This window comes from Aquarana catesbeiana, linkage group LG06 (genome assembly GCF_042186555.1).
Source record: "Aquarana catesbeiana isolate 2022-GZ linkage group LG06, ASM4218655v1, whole genome shotgun sequence".
In the NCBI taxonomy this organism is placed as follows: Eukaryota; Metazoa; Chordata; class Amphibia; order Anura; family Ranidae; genus Aquarana; species Aquarana catesbeiana.
In genome coordinates this window covers 365,755,830-365,774,254 of record NC_133329.1, presented here as the reverse complement: position 1 = coordinate 365,774,254, position 18,425 = coordinate 365,755,830, and the positions used below count along the sequence as shown (strand labels likewise).

At 44.0% G+C, this 18,425-nt stretch overlaps 1 protein-coding gene and 1 pseudogene across 3 annotated transcripts in view; both read left to right on the top strand.

The window, feature by feature from the left end:
* Positions 1 to 18,425, top strand: part of ARL6IP6 (ARF like GTPase 6 interacting protein 6) — a 55,645-nt gene that overhangs the window by 20,939 nt on the left and 16,281 nt on the right. The window lies entirely within an intron of this gene.
* LOC141101862 (U2 spliceosomal RNA) lies at positions 6,806 to 6,910 on the top strand (annotated as a pseudogene).

Genomic DNA, 18,425 nt, shown 5'->3' with positions numbered 1-18,425 from the left:
GATCGCGGCCGTTTACCACGTGATCGTTCTGTCAAATGACGGAGCGATCACTTGTAAACAAACCGGCGTGACGTCATCACGCTGGTTCCTCCCTCCCCTCTCTGTACCGATCGGTACAGGGAGAGGGGGAGAGATTGCAGCAGCGCTGTGGGTTGGATGTGCACAGTGCCACAGTGCCAATACCCTGCAACACTGTGCAATACTTGCCAATACTCTGCATTAAATTTTAACAGAAACAAAGAATTTTTTTTTTTTTTTTTAACCGAATATTTAGTCTTTTTTGATTTATAACGCAAAAAATAAAAAAACCTAACGGTGATTAAATACCACCAAAAGAAAGCTCTATTTGTGGTGAAAAAGGACAAAAATGTCATATGAGTACAGCATTGCAGGACTGAGTAATTGTCAAAGTGTGAGAGCATGAAAGCTGAAAATTGGTCTGGTTAGGAAGGGGGTTTAAGTGCCCTGTGGGCAAGTGGTTAAATAAGGACATGTGTGACCCAGTGCATTTTTGGTGCTTTCCAGTGTGTTTTTACAGTGTTCCAGTGCAGGAAAAATGCAGCATATTCTACTTCTTTTTTTTTTTTCTTGAACTGGAAAGCGCTGGTGTGAATTAGGTTATATATGCAATGGCATATGTTCCATGCGTTTTTGATGCAGGAAAAAAAAACGTACTGGACTGCATGTGGTGTGAACTGGCTCGAAGTCATTGCTTGGGTGCAACGCACTGATTTATTGTACATTATTATACACTGTTGAATTTTTAGTTGTCTGCTTATATTTAAGTAGCGCAGCCCCGGTTTTTGTTTTGGTCTATTAACTATGTGTGTATGTGGAGGACTTGCAATGTCAGAGCCAGCCAAACAGAACCACTTGTATCGCCGCAGGAGCTGAATATACGGCACTTCAGAGTTTTCCCATAATACAGTCCCAGATGTATTGCCCTTTGTATGGGTCTGCCAAAGATGAATGGATGTCTTTTGGCTTACATATTGCATAAAAAGCCAAACATATCATTTTTTTTTTTTCCTGAAAGCACACACCCTAGGGAATAAAATGTTGGTTGTTTTTTTTTTTTTTTTTTTTTATGTCAAATGTTATTACTGCAAAGGTCTAAAACACAATTTCAGTAAAAAATCCATTAAAAGTTCATTTTAGAGAGCACAAAAATGCAATAAATTACCCAACTTTTGGTAAAATATAAAAGCCGAGGTTGCACCGAGTAAATGGATACCCAACATGTCAAACCTTAAACATGTCGGTGCCCTATATTTTCCATAGGGGGCACAATAAAAACCCCTAATGGGTCATCAGTTTAGCGTTACAAAGGGGGGTCTGGTGCTAGAATTATCGCTCTCGTTCCAACATGCATGGTGAGTTTCGCAATCGACGTTTGCAGGCGTAGGCATCCTGCCACATGCGTTTGTACGTATATGTGGGGGGGCCTCAATTTTTTTTGGGGGGGGGGGGGGATTTTATGTGTTTGGGCGTGACTTTATTTTTTTTACAGTTAAAAAAAAAAATTATTCTTTTACTTAACTTTTTTTCCCCATCCCCTATACGGGTTGCAGGTGGGGCATTTTCAAAGTATGTTTTGCGTTTTGTTTTGTTTTTTTTTTTTTTCTGTTGTTTTTACATTTTTGGGAGGTGTCTGTTCTCATGCAGGAGAAACCAGCAAAAAACGTAGCGGAAGCACATAAAAAATGCAAGCACTATGTTTTTGATGTGTTTCTGCTGCGTTTCCATTGAAGTCTATGGAACCGAAAAACACAACCTGTTGCAGGCAAAAAAGTCTCTGGCCCTTTCCAAAAAATGCACAGGTTGAAAACGCACAGATGTGAATGTGACCCATAGGAAATCATGTTAAATGGACTGTAGTGCGTTCCAGCAAAACTGGAAAACACACTGCAAACATAGGTGTGCACCAGGCCTTAAAGCAGACTTTGCTGTGGTAGGTTGGCACTGCATCAAGTGACAGATGTCGGGGTGTATTTTGTGGTAGTGACAACTCAGTAGATGTGTCTGATGCCATTTTCCGAAGATACATTTCTTGACTGAGGACCTTATGATCAATGTATCATCATAGACAAGGTGATCCCCCATACTGCTCTAAACATAGAATTACTTTTTTTTTTTTTTTAATTGAAGCAAACCTTATCTGCATTTCCCTTACTAGCCAATTTTAGGATAAATGTGGATATGTCTTAAAGCATTGATGTGTTTTATAGCATTATAAGATATGGACAACCTACAACACAATCGTGCAGAAGTAACTCTTTTATTTGTGCCATACAAATCTAGAATTTCCATTCCTCTTATGTAGAGTGGAAGGTTTTCCTAAGCAGCACAAAACTGTTTTGCTCTTGGATGGTCTCCATCGTTGGCTGTGCTGAAAATTGTCTGTGGGACCAATTTTATAAACATTTCACAGAAAGGACAAAGAAGAACTGCTGTGAATCTTTTCCCAGTCTCTCATCTCTGGAGCATTTTGCTGTGCCTGCCGCTTTCCATCAATTATTTGATGTTGCATTTAGAAAGAAAACAGTCATAAAAGTGTTTGTCCCTATGGCAAAGGTAATTTGAATTCCTGCCCACAGTGCTATTAGCGATCGTTCCGTCATGGCAAGTACAATGTGGCAGAGCAGATACGAAGGCCGTCTTGACATGCTGCACTGAAGAAACTGGTCAGCAGATGGTGTTCTTGGATAAGCTGACTTTATACTGGTATATGAGGTTGATAAAGCAAAACCTACAAGTTGTCTTCTGTCTTCTCACAGTCGGTTTTGCACTTAAAGAGATGTTCCCCTACGAAAAAATTAAGTCAGCAGCTACAAATACTGTAGCTGCTGACTTTTAATATTAGGACACTTGCTTGTCCAGGGTTTCCGCGATGTCGGCACCCCAGCCGATTTTCGGATCCGCTGTCGGGTGCTGCCGCTGCCATTCCTGGTAAGGGAAGCCGGCAGTGAAGCCTTGCGGCAGGTACCCTACTGCTGATGTGCAAAGTGCGCTGCACTTTCTTTTTGGCCCGGCCTCAGAGGAGGGGGGCCAAACTTCCACGGGACGGCGCCCTCTCCGGAAGTGGGGAAAGGGTACCTGTTAAAAACAGGTACCCGTCTTCCCCCCCCCCAAAAGGTGCCAAATGTGGCACCAGAGAGGGGGAGGAGACAGATAAGCGGAAGTTCCACTTTTGGGTCCTGTTTATGTTTGATTTACCACAGGCGTCTGTCGGCAGTCTGTCTGCTGTGCATCTCAGGAAATAAAACCCAACTTTTTAACACTTACAACATTCACACTTATTTATAAAGAAAACCAGAGAATGCTCGCTGTAGGCACTGTACTCCTATGCCATAGTTGTACTGTCCTGGTGGACAGCCTGCCACATGGGGACAGACTGCCCTGCAAAGCCTGTCCATTAAGGGAGATTGCTTTAAAGAGAGAATACCCCAGAGAGCCTGACATGTGGAATGAGACTGATTCAAAGAAAGATGTCATGCCATGTAAAGAGCAATATTACCTTGAAGGGCCTGCCATGAGGTGGATTATGCCCTGAAGGATGTGCCACGTGAAGGGATACTGTCCTGGGAAGTCTGCCACATGAAGAGACACTGCCTTAAAGGGTTTGTAAACCCTTGTTTAAAAAAATAAAACAAACATATCATACTTACCTCCACTGCGCAGTTCGTTTTGCACAGTGTGGCCCCGATCGTCTTCTGGGGTCCCCCGGCGGCTCTTGCGGCTCCTCCTCACATTGGTAAACCCCCTGGGAGAAGCGCTCTCCCAGGGGGTTGCCTTGTGGGTGCGCTCCTGAGTCCAGCATTTGCATCTATAGACACAGAATGCCATACTCTGCCCCGCCCCCCTGGCGCTCCGTCATTGGATTTGATTGACAGCAGCGGGAGCCAATGGCTGCACTGCTATTAACCTATCCAATCAAGACCTGAGAGCCTCGGGCAGAGAGGAGGAGCGCATCTCTGCCGTGGGAACGAGGGGGCTCGGGTGAGTAAAACGGGGGGGGAGCGGTCAATGTCAGAAATTTTCTCACCTTAATGCATAGGATGCATTAAGGTTAAAAAACACAAGGGTTTAGAACCCTTTTACGTTTGGTAAACCCTTAAATATACCCAGTGAAGTTACTGGACTCAGGAGATACAGACATGAAGCAAAACCTCCTAGGCTCTGCACATGCTCAGTTGCTCTCCATTTTTAGACACTGAAAGTGGAATTAAACCCTCCATCCTTTACCGCCAAGGGAGCTGCTTCTGTTTGATCTGCAACTGCCATGGTGCTGCACATGTGATTCGTTATGGCACCAGACATTTGATGGTTTGACAGTTTTTGGTTGTGGAAACAAGCAAAGGTGACAGTTGGCAATCCTGGCATTCCAGGAATGTAACCGTTTTTTTTTAAACCATTAAATCAATGCGTTTAGATCCACTTTATGATTTATTGCTGTTCAGGGCTCTGGTCTTCAGCAAAATGGCAGCCTGCAGCAAGAAGAACCCGGAGCAATGCTGGAGGCAATTTACATCACTCACTAATGTTTGTAGCATATTTATTAATGCGGAATGTATGTTCCTTGCTAAAGAACATTATTTTTTATCAAGCTGTTATGGGTAAAGTTCCGCTTTAAAGTATTTCTCTAGATGGGGAAATGCAACAGGCTTTTAGGTGCAATTGGCTTGCACGTAAGATGCTTCTGACCTCCTCCTAAAGTGGACATTAACTTCCATCACTAACTTTTACCTATAGGTAAGCCTTATTATAAGCTTACCTATAGGTAGTGTAAATATCTCCTAAACCTGTAGTTTAGGAGATATTTACTGCAACCTCACTGGCGCATGTGCTCTGAATGAAACAGCCACCAGTGCCGTTCCTTTAGAGCCCTGTGCCGTAAACAGTGGCTCCCATGACGTCATCATGGCTCTGGACAGTCACAGATCTGGAGTCCACGAACCTGGAAGCAAGACCTTGGAAGATGGAAGCGGCCTTCAGCTCTGACATCTCGGAGCAGGGGGGCTTCGTTTTAAGGTAAGTTTAGCATAATGTGCATGTATGCGATGCATACTAGCACATTATGGCTTTACCTTGCATGGTAAAAAAAAAATACGTCCAGCGGTTTACAACCACTTTAAGCTGTGTTGAGCTACATGTGCATTCCCACTGATTCATATGGGAAGAGAAGTAGATCTGACACGAACAAATGCCCATCAACACAAGCCGGCAAAATATTGAGAGAACTGCTAATATACCTGCTGTGTGGCGAAATAGTCTGTTTACATGACCTGCAAAGGGAAGTTTTTAACCAGTAGTTCCTGTAATGTAGGTGATACTTAGGACCTGATCTCTGCAGTTAGCACTGGCTGTGAGAAAAACGGGGATCATCCCTGCATCGCTCTTTTGGTTAGTGAAGAAGACATTAGTGCATTGTACCTTAGTAATCTTATCCCACTGTACCCTAAATTGCCCCAATAATTCAATCTTCCCAGCCACGAAAATTATTTTCTGTAGCAACATGAGGGGAAATTGAAGGCTTGGTTGGCAGAATTTCGAAATTAATGGTGGCACCATTGGATCACAAAACGCACTAATTTTCTGATATTTAAAAGCAAATTCTTTCGAAATTCGACCATGTATGGCCAGCCTTAGAGTTCCTGCAGAGTGGAGCAGATAAGGGTCTGAGCCTCAGCACATTGAAAAATCGGGTTTAAGCACTGTTCATATATCGGTAAAGAATACTAACGTCCAATCCATGGATAATTGGACTCTTTAAATCCTTGAGCAGGCAGAGACCAATACAAGGTCCGGCCTTCCAAAATGGGACCTGTCATTAGTGCTACAAACTATGTCAGCGGACCCTTTCGAACCACAGGAAAATTGCACTTTGAAAATGCTGACATTTAAAGCAGTCTTTTTGGTGGCAGTTACTACAGCCAGAAGAGTCTGTGAGATAGAGGTCCTATCAATCAGACCTCTTCCCTATTTAACCCCTCCTCCTTCCAGGAGCACATCAGTTTTTCCGCCAGTGTCTAAGGTGTTGGTCACGAGTGAATGTGTGAGAGTGCGATGTGCTCTGAGGAGCTCCACTGAAGGGATCCATGCTGGATTTAAATAGCCTCCATAAAGACCAGATCCATCCAAAGTGCCACTAAGGCCTAAAAAGATGGTACCTGGGGCCTCGTATCCGAAGCACAAGGTTTTTGCCTGTAACTCCTCTCTTTGTAGGGCTGGACCCCAGGAACCCAGGGCTTAGGTCTTGCTACATTACCTAAAAGCTTTCCTGATGGGGTGCTTTTACAGGTCCAAGGGAGTTGGAACCCCGTTTTAGGGACCCGGTCCTTGAAGGTTTGCTAAACGCAGCCCGCCGTGATGGGTTGGATTGTCTGTGAATTCAGCAAATCCTGCGGCGGGGATAAGGTAAGGGAAGAAACTTTGGTATTTAAAAACACCTATGTATTCTTCCATTAGGGAAAAAATTTTGTCGTGCCTTAATTCTCCACTAGAGGGAGTCTATGCACATACCTTACTCTGTTGTCTTCACTGTAAAGCTCAGTCAGTCTGTGTGTGGCTGCAGCAGCACGTGCAGGGAGATTCCTCTCAGGTAAAAGAATTATGCCAAATGTTTTCTCTTCTCTCCCCTGAAGGGACCAGGGGATAGGGGAATATCAGCGGTGTACCCCCCTTACATCCCGCTGGTACTGCTAATGTTGTTAACTGTTGAAATGCTGTTTCTGTTGTATGTACCTTCTACAAACAGGTCTCTGCCTACCCCCCCGCCCTGTGTTGGGTCTGTGGACCCGAAAATGCCGCTTCTCGGCCTTTTGGCTAAGATCAAGTGTAGTATCTGTTCTTATCAGTTTCCAGAGGAGGCGCTGTGTCACTCTCGTTGGGGAGGGCCAGCAAATCCAATGGTGTCATAGTACCTGGAAAGGCGATACTCAGCAGGGACTATGCCGAGTTGCCCGAAAGTATACTGGGGACCGGCCAATGGTTGAGTCTGAGCCGTCTGGAAGGGTGCTCCTGGTGGGGATGGGTGCTGCATTTTGGTCTGGCTGAAGGGCCGGGTCCCTGGCCTTCTGGCCTGGATTGTGGTAGCTCTAGCTGCCGACAGTTATTTGGGTAGAAGAAAGCTTACTCCCCTTTTGGCAGGGGGGGGAGTGGCTAGTATCCATTTACCCAAATGTGAAACTGGAAGGGGTGATGGGAGTGACGGTGGAGCCTTCGGGGCAAGGGCTCTCACCAAGCTTCCTGAACCTCATGCCTTTTCTGTCTGCGGTGGGGGCTGTCGTGGTCTAGGCTGTGGGCCAGGGTAGGTCTTGAAAGCCTATGGAGTAGTGCCCCTGGAGTGGCAGTCCAGGGGTGCCTTAAGATCACTGTGTGTGGCAGACACTTTGATTTTGGGCACCACGGTCACTGCACCATAACACAGCTTTTTTTGCACCTGCCTCTTGGGCCTCTTGGGCCGGGCCTTTTGGCTAGGACCAGAGGAATTTTTTATTCCTGGCCGGAGGGCCTGGTCATTGTGTTACACAATGGCCACTTCTTTCACTCTCCTCTCCACTATCCCTTCCCCCACTTTTTTCTTTTTTTGATTGAAATCCTGTGTTGTCACGTCTTGTTTTACACGTTTGTCCCACTGTGTGTTGTGATGAGTAAGGATGCGGGTCCTCGGGCCAGCCCTGAAAGTCTTGGGAAGGGGTGGACATGGCCTTTTGGCTTAGTTCGCCCTCTCTCATGGGGTCTCCCTTCGGGGGAGCCCCACCTAGTACTTGGGTGGGTCCTGTCTCGGCAGGCCCTCCAGAGAACGGGGTCTGTCTGGTTTCGGCCAGACGGACCATTGTAAGTACCTTTGTCCCCGCAGGAGCCTAACGCCCCGGGGGATCAGGGAATTGGCACGTCTTGTGTACCCGTGGCACTTTTTTGTGAGCACTCTTTATGTGTGTGCACATTTTTTATGCACCGGGTGAAGTTTTTGGGGTGTGTTTTGCACGCCATAGGCTTTCAAAAAAAAAAAAAAAAAAAAAAAAAAAAACTAGAACAGCTTATTTTTGCTGAATGGGATCACCCGGATAAGTATTTTCTCCCTCCTAAGAGATTTTCAATTCTCTACCCCCTGGAGGAGAAATTCTCCAAAAGATGGAAAGTACCAGCAGTTGACGCTGCGATTTTTCCAATGTGAATAAAGGCCTAACTTGTCCTGTAGACAATGCACAAAAGGAGCCAACAGATAAAAAGTTGAAATCCCTGTTAAAATCTACTTTTTTCCATGGCAGGTGCCATTACTCAGCCTGCAGTCACTGCAATAGGCGTCTGTCAATCCCTAAAGGACCAATTTAAACAGGTCCTTAGAGAGCTTCCTACACAACAAGCTCGGGATTTGGCTGAACTACCAAAAGCATTATGCTTTGTCATAGATGCCATTAAAGATTCTATTCACCAGGCATCCCACCTTGCGCTTATGCTTGTGCATATGCGTACAATCCTGTGGTTAAAAAAATTGGTCAGCTGAAGCACCATGTAAAAACCTCCTAACTGGGTTCCCTTTTCATGGGGAGCGACTATTTGGAGAAGACTTGGACAAGTATATCCAAACAAAGTATGAATACCCTTCATTTAAACGGGCTCTTTCCCCTACACCAGGGGCTTCCGCTTCTAGGCAGTGGCGACTGCCTCCACCCTCAGACTCTAAGGAAAAACTCAGAGTCAGACCCAGGCTCAAAAGAAGTCCTGAGGTCGGAAACCTGCAAAGCAGAATCCTAAAGCCTCATCATGAAGAGGCAACCCCCCTCACCAAGGTGGGGGGAAGACTTCTGCAGTTTTCAGAAGTCTGGAAAGGGGAAATTCAGCAAAGATGGGTCATCTCCACGGTAACGCTGGGGTACAAGCTGGAATTTCGGGACTTTCCACCGTTTCGCTTCCTGAAGTCAAGTGTTCCCAAAGATCCAGAGAAAAGACCATTTCTGTTTCAGGCACTGGACCGACTAATATCTCAAGGGGTGATCATATAGATCCCCACAAAAGAGCAAGGTCTGGGGTTTTATTCAAATCTTTTTATGGTACCAAAACCAAATGGGGATGTCAGACCCATTCTAGATCTAAAAAGTCTAAATCCGTTCCTGAAGATCCGCTCCTTTCACATGGAGACGATCAGGTCTGTCATTTCTATCCTTCTAGGAGGAGAACTTCTGGCATCAATCGACATCAGGAATGCATATCTGCATGTTCCTATATTTCCCACTCACCAAAAGGTTTCTGCGGTTCGCGTTAGAACAGCAGCATTTTCAGTTTGTAGCCCTGCTCTTCGGGCTAGCCACAGCACCCTAGGTGTTCACAAAAGTGCTGGCTTTACCTCTAGCCAGGTTAAGGGCACAGGGCATAAGGCATAACAGTCATAGCGTACCTAGACGATCTATTACTAATAGATCAGTCGGTGGCTCGTTTGGAGCAAAGCGTATGCACTACAACCAACTATCTGAAAAGTTTGGGTTGGATTCTCAACCTAGAGAAATCTTCCTCAATACTGCTAAAAAGGCTGGACTACTTGGGTCTGATCATAGATACAGCCCAGGAAAAGGTGTTCTTGCCTCAGGCAAAGATCAGCTCCATAAGAGAGCTGGTGCAGATGGTCAGGTCAAATGGCGATCCCTCCATTCGCCTTTGCATGAGGTTGATAGAAACCATGGTGGCTTCATTCGTAGCGGTTCCCTATGCCCAGTTTCATTCAAGACTGTTGCAAAACAGTATCCTGTCTGCTTGGAACAAAACAATTCAAGCTTTAGACTTGTCAATGCAGCTGTCCCCAAGAGTGTCCCAAAGCCTCACTTGGTTACTAACCCAAAATCTGCTGAAAGGAAAATACTTCAGACCAGTCATCTAGAAAGTGGTAACGACGGATGCCAGCCTTTCAGGCTGGGGAGCAGTACTAGAAAAGACAACTGTCCAGGGACAGTGGTCAAGAACCGAAAGAACCTTGCCCATCAATATCCTAGAGATTTGGGCAGTACGTCTGGCTCTAAAGGCCTGGACTTTCAGGTTACGGGATTGTCCTGTCAGTCCAACAATGCCACAGCTGTGGTTTATATCAATCACCAAGGGGGCACCAAAAGTCTCTCAGCGCAGAGAGAGGTGAACCATGTTCTAACTTGGGCAGAAAGAAATGTTCCGTGCCTATTGGCAGTCTTCATTCCGAGCCAGCAGGGGAGGAGGAAATTTAAAGAAGGCTGGCGCGGTGTTTCCTACAGAGGGGAGGAGCCAAGGTCTCTCAGGTGGCTGTCCTGAAAGACTCCAGGAAAGAACGTTACCAATAAGTAACTTCGTTTTTCCAACAGGCTCCTCCCACACCACAGAAGCAACTGAAATTCTAATTCTAAAACTGGAAAAATGTTAAAGTGGACTTTATGTTTTGTGTATCCTGATGATGTCTTGAGGTTGATTTCCAGGAATTCAGCTCCTTTGTAAAAAGTGAAAGGCACACTATATGAGTTAAAGCAGAGTTTCGCGGAAATTTTTTTTTAAAATGTCAGCACCAGCAAATACTGCAGCTGCTGACTTTTAAAATAAGGACACTTACCTGTCCCGGGGTCCAGCGATGTCGGCACCCGAGCCAGAACCATCCCTCGATCCTCGGGTGCTGCCGCCGCCATTCTCACTGAGGGAATCAGGAAGTGAAGCGTTGCGGCTTCACTGCCCGGTTCCCTACTGCGCATGCGCGAGTCGCGCTGCGTGTCTACACTGGTTCCCGTTGTGTTTTGGGAACTGTGTATTTCCCACAACACAACGGGAGTGGGCGGGGGGTTTTGTGGCTAGCTGTGGCTAGCTATTCCTGGAAGTAGGTGCAGATACCTGTATTATACCGGTATATGCACCCCCCTCCCCCCTGAAAGGTGCCAATTGTGACACCGGAGGGGGGGGGGGGAATCCGATGAGCGGAAGTTCCACTTTAGGGTGGAACTCCGCTTTAAGTCCAAGGAGGTTCATGACCTCTACTAAACTTATCTTTTATTTACACCTGACAGTTTTATTACACTCCTGTAAGATGACTGTTGCTGTATTTCCAGGAGCCTGACACTGATGCTTCAGGTCTAAGCATCGTCAATATTAGAGTCAGTGCAGCTGTTATGTCTGCCCCTCCTCTACTCCTGCCTAATCACATAAGCTATTGTATTATGTGAACTTCACAAAATACAAAGGCTTCTCGGAATGGGCATAGCTGCACTAAGTGGCTTTCTCTCCTCTCTGACAGAGTCCTAAACCTGTCAGATATAAGTAATAGAGATAAGTTCAGTAGATGTCAAGCACCTCCTTGGACTTAATTCATAGTGTGCCTGCACTTCATACAAATTGGCTGAATTCCTGGAATTCAGCTTTAACATTGTCTGTCCTCCCCAACAAGATGTACTACTTCTGCCAAGAGCAATGTATTGTGTAGTTCTAACATCAGAATTCTTCAGAGAGCCACACCAGCCTTGTATTTCATAGTTGTGAGATTGGGCTGAGTTTGCGCTCTCTACAAAGGTACCCCTGCTACTAGAATCTTCAGCATTCAACACATACTGGTGTGTTGGATGTCTGTGTCTTACAGCTGTATGCTGTCATTGAATCCACAGGCACTATGCTGCTAGTATGTCCCTTCAGCTCTTCAGGGACAAACTAATGATGTAGTTGCTAGCTGGAATCAGAGCATGCAGGGGGAAGACACAGGCATCCGACAAACTCAGACAGGGTCACTTTAAATTAGCAATGCTATCTATATTCTAGACCACTAGGCATATTTTATTTATTTATTTATTTATTTAAACATTTTTAAAGTGGCTGAGTTGTTGCGTGTTTTGTAGTGTCGGAAAGGATGAATTGCCTGTGTTCATGCAAGGCATCCTTCAAGCACCATCCATGGCTCCCTCTCATGAACACTGCACGAGGACATAGCTAATTGTAGCTACTCTACTCTACGTTTTATGTTATTCGCCCAGGCAATAGGGAGAAACCGAAAATACTGTATTGGTTCCTCTGTACTGATTTCCAATAGCTTAAAAAGAAGTAATTACTGAGCCAACTGGATGGTTTAGAGAATTGTTGAGAGGGAACAGTTGCACCACAAACCTTTAGGCTGTTTATTGGCTTCTGACTATTTAAAATGTTTTATTGAAGGAATACTAAACATAAATTACAAAATGGTTTAGGTAATCAAAGAATTTAAATAACATTCACAGAATGAATCTGTAAAAATGTAGGTCTCTCAGAAGAGAGGCTATTTAAAAGAAAGCAGACTTAAAGGCATAATTGACCTTTAGCGAAAAACTGCCTATGCAGGTAAGGGGCTCCTGTAGATAAAAACAAACAAACTGCAGCTCTCGCTAAAGTTGAATAATGCCCTTACTGTAGGTGTGGACCATTTATGTACCTCATGAAGCCTGACTGAAAAACTCCTTAGCTGTTACGGTTCACATCCACCATCACAGAAGCGAGCGCTCAAATCTGAGCTCAGATATATATATATATCTATATCTATATATATCTATTTATTATTAGTTATTAAAAGTGAGTACACCCTACACATTTTAAAATATTTTATTATCTTTTCGTGTGACAACACTGAAGAAATGACGCTTTGCTACAATATTTTTTTTTTTTTTTTTTTGCCACCTCAGTGAATCTTATAAGAGACTTAATCCACCTTATCAGTGTCAGCCATGTCCCTTCAACTTTTTCACATCATTGTAGCTTTGTTTGCGGATATACAAATCATTTATTACCAAAACAATGTAAAAAATTCGTACTAGAGGTCTTAACTTTATCATTTTACCCCAGCACTACCCCATATAAGCCCCAACCCTTACCCCCTCACCCTTGCCCCTTCTCCCCCCCCCCCCCCGAACATCTGTGTACACATGGTTAACTTTGTTCTCTTCAATCAAATCTAGTTTTCAGTCCCTCAGTAATACTCCACCATTTTTTAAATTCCTTCCAACACTGCCAGTTGTTGTTTTTCCCTGTTATATCGCCATCCCTTCCATATCTCCCTTCCTCCATATAGCGAATACCTTCCACTGCATTGACCCACTCCCAAATTGATGGGCATTCTACCGTCTGCCATTTTTTTGGGATGATTTTTTTAGCCGCATTTAACAAATGTGGCACCAGGGAGTCCTTATACTTTTTAACCTCTCCTCCTATTCCATGATGTAATACTATCCAGGGATCTGCTTTTACTTCTATCTTTGTTATTTCTTTGATGAACCCCAAGATTTTTACCCAGTATCTTTTTTAATTTCAGGACAGTCCCACCACAAGTGGGCCATATTACCCACTCCTTTGCATCCCCTCCAACATTCCGATGTCTTATCCCTTTGGTATTTACATGCTTTGTCTGGGGTAACGTACCAACCCGTCAAAATCTTATAATTCATTTCAGCAACATTGGTGTCAATCGACGAGCCATGTGTCAGTTCCAATATTTTTCTTAAAGTTTTGCTATCTATCTGCGATCCTAATTCTCTTTCCCATTTTAAGATATATGGAGGTACCTCCCTCCTACCCGCCGTCAACCCCATTTTATAGATTCTAGATATTATGCCCTTAGTATTTTTCGCCAGACACAGCCTTTTCAACTCTGATAACTCCTTTTCCGACCTTATTGGCTGTGGCAGGCGATTAACAAAATGGCTTAACTGGAGGTATCTCCATCTATCTATCACCCAGGCTTCCCTATTGTGCTTTAACTCGTGAAACGGAACAATATTCCCCTCTTTTATTATGTCTCTTAGTTGTGCCTTTTCATTTCAAATCCAGTTACCTCCTATTTTCATTTTCCCCGGTGCAAAATAATCATTTTCCCTGAGTGAGATTAAGGGGGAATTAAATGTCTTGTTTATTTGTTTATGTATTGTGTCCCACGCTCTAAGAACCACCTTCGTCAATATGTGTGTGTTTCCATCTAGTAATCTATAATGTGGGGGGTTCCAAATTATGTGTCCTAAATGTGCCTTACCTAAATTATTTTCTATATTCACCCATCTCTTGTGTTGATTCTCTCTAGCCCACTCGATCGCTCTTGACACCAATATTGCCTTATAACAGCCTTGGATATCGGGCACCGCCAGACCCCCCTTTTTTTTTTTTTTTCCTGTTTCAGAATGTCAAAAGAGACTCTAGCCCTTCTATTTTTCCAAACTGTTTTCATTATGATTGAATTGAGTTTCCTTAGATAAAGCTTTGGTATTGCCAGTGGGAGGATCTGTAGCTTATAGATGATTTTTGGTAGCAGGATCATCTTTATAGCATTAATGTGGCCTAACCACGATAATGGTTTACCTATTATCCTTTTACTCTCGGCTTTTATTTCGTCAAGTAGTGGAATAAAATTTAGTTTATAGATCTTCCCTAATGAGTTTGCTAGTTTTATGCCCAGATAATTTATTTCTTTTTTCCATGTAAATTGGAATTCTTTTTTCAGCTTACTTTCCTCCCTTTTACCTAAGTTAATATTCAGAATTTCGGATTTTGCCAGATTTATTTTGAAGTTAGACACTTTTCCATGTTGTCTCAATACTTTCAGTATATTTGGCATTGCGATTCTCGGGTTGGCTATGAAGAGCAGCACATCATCAGCAAAAGCTGCGACCCTGTGCTGCTCATCCCCAACCCTAAACCCACTTATATACCCGGGTCCTCCCTGATCACCGAGAGCAAAGGCTCCAGGGAGAGAACAAAGAGAAAAGGAGACAGGGGACAGCCCTGTCTCGTCCCATTTTCCATTTCGAATATGGCCGAAGAGGACCCGTTAATTTTTATCGAAGCCGTAGGATGATTATACAAGGCACGGATCCATCTAATCATTTTCGGGCCCAGTCCCAGGTGTTTAAGAGTTTGGAACATGAACCCCCAGTCTACTCTGTCGAACGCTTTTTCTGCGTCTATAGACAAGAGTAGACCTGGGGGCCCTCTATCCTTGATATTCTGCAGAAGGAGGGTACGCACCCCATTATCCCTCTCTTCTCTTTTTGGTGTAACCCCCACTTGATCTGGGTGTATCCATTCACTCATCCACTCTTTCAACCGATTTGCTAATACTCTAGCATAGAGTTTCACATCTGTGTTGATCAAAGATATTGGCCTATAGCTAGAACAAATCGTAACGTTTTTCCCCTCTTTTGGAATAACCGTAATCTCAGCTTTCAATGCCTCCCTGCTTAGCTCAAACTCCGTGCCCAACCCATTCATATATTCGCAAAGTCTAGGGGAAAGTAAATCTTTAAATTTTTTTTATAATAAAGAATAGTGAATCCATCCGGACCCGGACTTTTTCCCGGAGCTGACTCCCCTAATGCTCTATTAATCCCCTCTACCGTTATAGGGCTTTCTAAATTATCTTTACAGTTCTCAGTGATCTTGGGGAGATTTGCTTTTTTTGGAAATTCTACTATCTTCAAATTATGTGATTCGTCCTGACTTCTATTTTTCCCTACTGAGTATAAATCCTTATAGTAATTCCTAAAGGATTCCCCTATTTCGTTTGTTGTATGAACCATAACTCCTTTGCTATTTTGAATTTTTTCTATATAGTTTCTGGCTTTCTTTCTCCGCAGGATTTTGGCTAGTAGTCGGCTGCTCTTATTCCTACTCTGGTATCTTTCTTTTGCCACCTTATAAAATGCTTTTTTTGTTTCTAAATCTATTCGATCTTTTAATTCTTCTCTTTTTAGGATTACGTTTTGATACACCCTCTTGTCTTGGCCTAATCCTTTCTTGTGCTCCTGCTCCAGATTATATGTTTCCTCAGTTAATTTTTTAATTTCCTCTTTTGTTTCTCTTTTTCTTCTTGCTCCCATTTTTATTAAAATCCCCCTAATATAAGCCTTATGGGCCTCTCACAGGGAGGACCCCGAGATCTCTCCTGTATCATTTATTAGAAAATATTGTTTTAGCTCTTGTTCTATTATCCTTAGGTTTGTTTCATCCTGTAAAAGATCTTCATTTAATCTCCAACTTACTGGAACTCTTTGGGTGTTTGAGGCATACATTTCCATACTAACCGGGGCATGGTCCGACAAGGTTGTGGTCCCTATCTTGGATTCTACAACTCTATCTAAAAGTGAATGCTCAATCAAAATATAATCAATCCTAGAGTACATCCCGTGCACTGGGGAGTAGAACGAGTAATCCTTCTTATTAGGATTCATGATCCTCCATAAATCTATCAATTGACAAGAATGTAGCTTCTGTTTTAACTTTCTCAGATTCGCGTTCGTCTTCCCCAGTGCACGCGACGTACTATCCACCTCCGGATCAATACAGAGGTTCAAGTCGCCCATCATGATTAGGCCCCCCTTCTTAAACTCCATTAATTTTTCCAATGTATTTACTAAGAATCCACTGGTCTCCTTATTTGGCGCATACACATTGGCTAACGTACATTCCCATCCCTCAAGGGAGCCCTTCAGGAAGATGTATCTTCCCCCTGGATCCGTTAATCTCTCCTCAACTTTAAAATTCACCCCCTTTGCGATTCCTATTGCCACTCCTCTTGCTCTTTTTGTTATTGTATCCCCATAAAACCAGTTTGGAATAGCGTTTGACCATAGCTTAGTGTTAGAACAGTATGTTAGGTGGGTTTCTTGAAGAAACACAACATCAGCTTTGTATCTCCTCAATTCCCCCAATATCTTGTATCTTTTCCTGGGCGTGTTAAGACCTCTAACATTATAAGTCATAAAATTTAACTTCCTCATCTCTTCTCGTATTTCTTATATTGAGCTTGCATTACTAATCTAACCCTAGATTTTTTTTGACCCTGTACACAGAATTCTCCCCCCCGGCCACCTATTGGCCCCCATTCGCCGAGCGCTATGGATACCATAGAGCGTAGCGAATCTCATGTTGTGAGGTGAGACTTCGAGCGTGCCCCTTATCCCTTCCTGCATGATGGTGTTAGCAGGAAGGGATAAGCCGGCGTCAACGTTGGCTCCTCCTCCACCTTTCCCACCTTTCCACCTTTCCCTGCCCCCCTGCCGGACAGACCTCCTTCCTTACTTTCTTTTAATCTCCCCTTTCTTCCACCTACCCCTCCTCAACTCCTCCCCCGCCCCCCATCCCTTTTCCCCCTTCCTTTTCTCTTCTCCATTCTCTCCCTTTTGATTAGTCCAGATTACTCTTCCTCCCATCCCAGCAATTTTGGCTCTTGCATGTCCAGCTTATCACAAAAATCCTTCAACTCTTCAGGGAACCTCAGTCTTGCTGATCTTCCATCTTTGTAGCCCATTAGACAAGCCGGGAACCCCCAGCTATATTTTATGTTTTGATCTCATCTAATCTAGCAGAGGTTTCAAGAGCCTTCTCCTTGCTAGAGTTTCGGGCGCGAGGTCTGTATACACTTTAATCTCTGATCCTTCAAAATTTAGGGGGGGTTTGGTTCTCATTTTGGATAGAATTGCCACTTTATCTTCGTAAAATCTAAATCTGATTATTACGTCTCTAGGCCTCAGGTGTTCTGTATTATATAATCTTCCGACTCGGTGGATCCTTTCTATTTTGGGGAACTCTACAGCCCCTTCTCCAAGGAGGGGGCCAAGGATTGTGGAGACAATATTCTTCAGATCTTCTCCTTTATTTTCTGGGACAGAGCGGAGTCTTATATTCTGTCTTCTATCTCGGTTTTCTTGATCCTCGTAGAGAATTTTCTTCTGATTTTGTCTAGAAATTTTTAATTGCTCTTTGAGGTTCCTCAGCTCCAGGTCTAATTCGTCCGTTTTTTCTCTGTTGTTTCTACTCTTTCCAGTAGGCTTCCAAGGTCTGCTCTCACCAGGCCTATTTCAGATTTTATTGAATTCTCCATCTTTTGGAGCATGTCGCTCAGTTCCCCTTTGGAAAGCATCTGGACAATTGTTCCTCTATCTGCCACCCGACTTATTTCCATCTCGCTTTCCATTAAAGAATTCTCTCTTGATTGCGCCATCTTGTCTTCCCCTTTTATTTGGGGTTTCCCCTTTTCTCTCCGTCCTTGATCCTCCTTGAGCCTCTAGGTCCCCCCCTCCTGGACTTGCTCCTTGGGACATATATTGTTTTATTGTGCTACCAGCGGTCTTGTCCTTCGGGGTTTTGGGTGCTCCCCCTTTTCCTGACTTGGCTGCTGCTTGTTTCATCGTTCCTCTCTTTCTTGCCCATCCCGTTTGTTTCCCCAGCTTTTAATCCAACCTGCTCCCTCCACCTGCGGGGGAAGCCACCGGAGAGGGGAGAAAAAAAAAAAAGGGGGAAAAAAATGAAGAGAAAAGGGGGGGTGTATATTTAACCCCAGGAAGTCCCTTAAACGTATAGGGCCCTAATCACCAGCCGGCCTGTCACTTCTTCTTACAGCAATCATGGTGGACCAAGAGGTAGCAGTTTTGTGTCCAGCAATAAAATCCCTCCACTCACCTCCCCCTTAAAGAGAT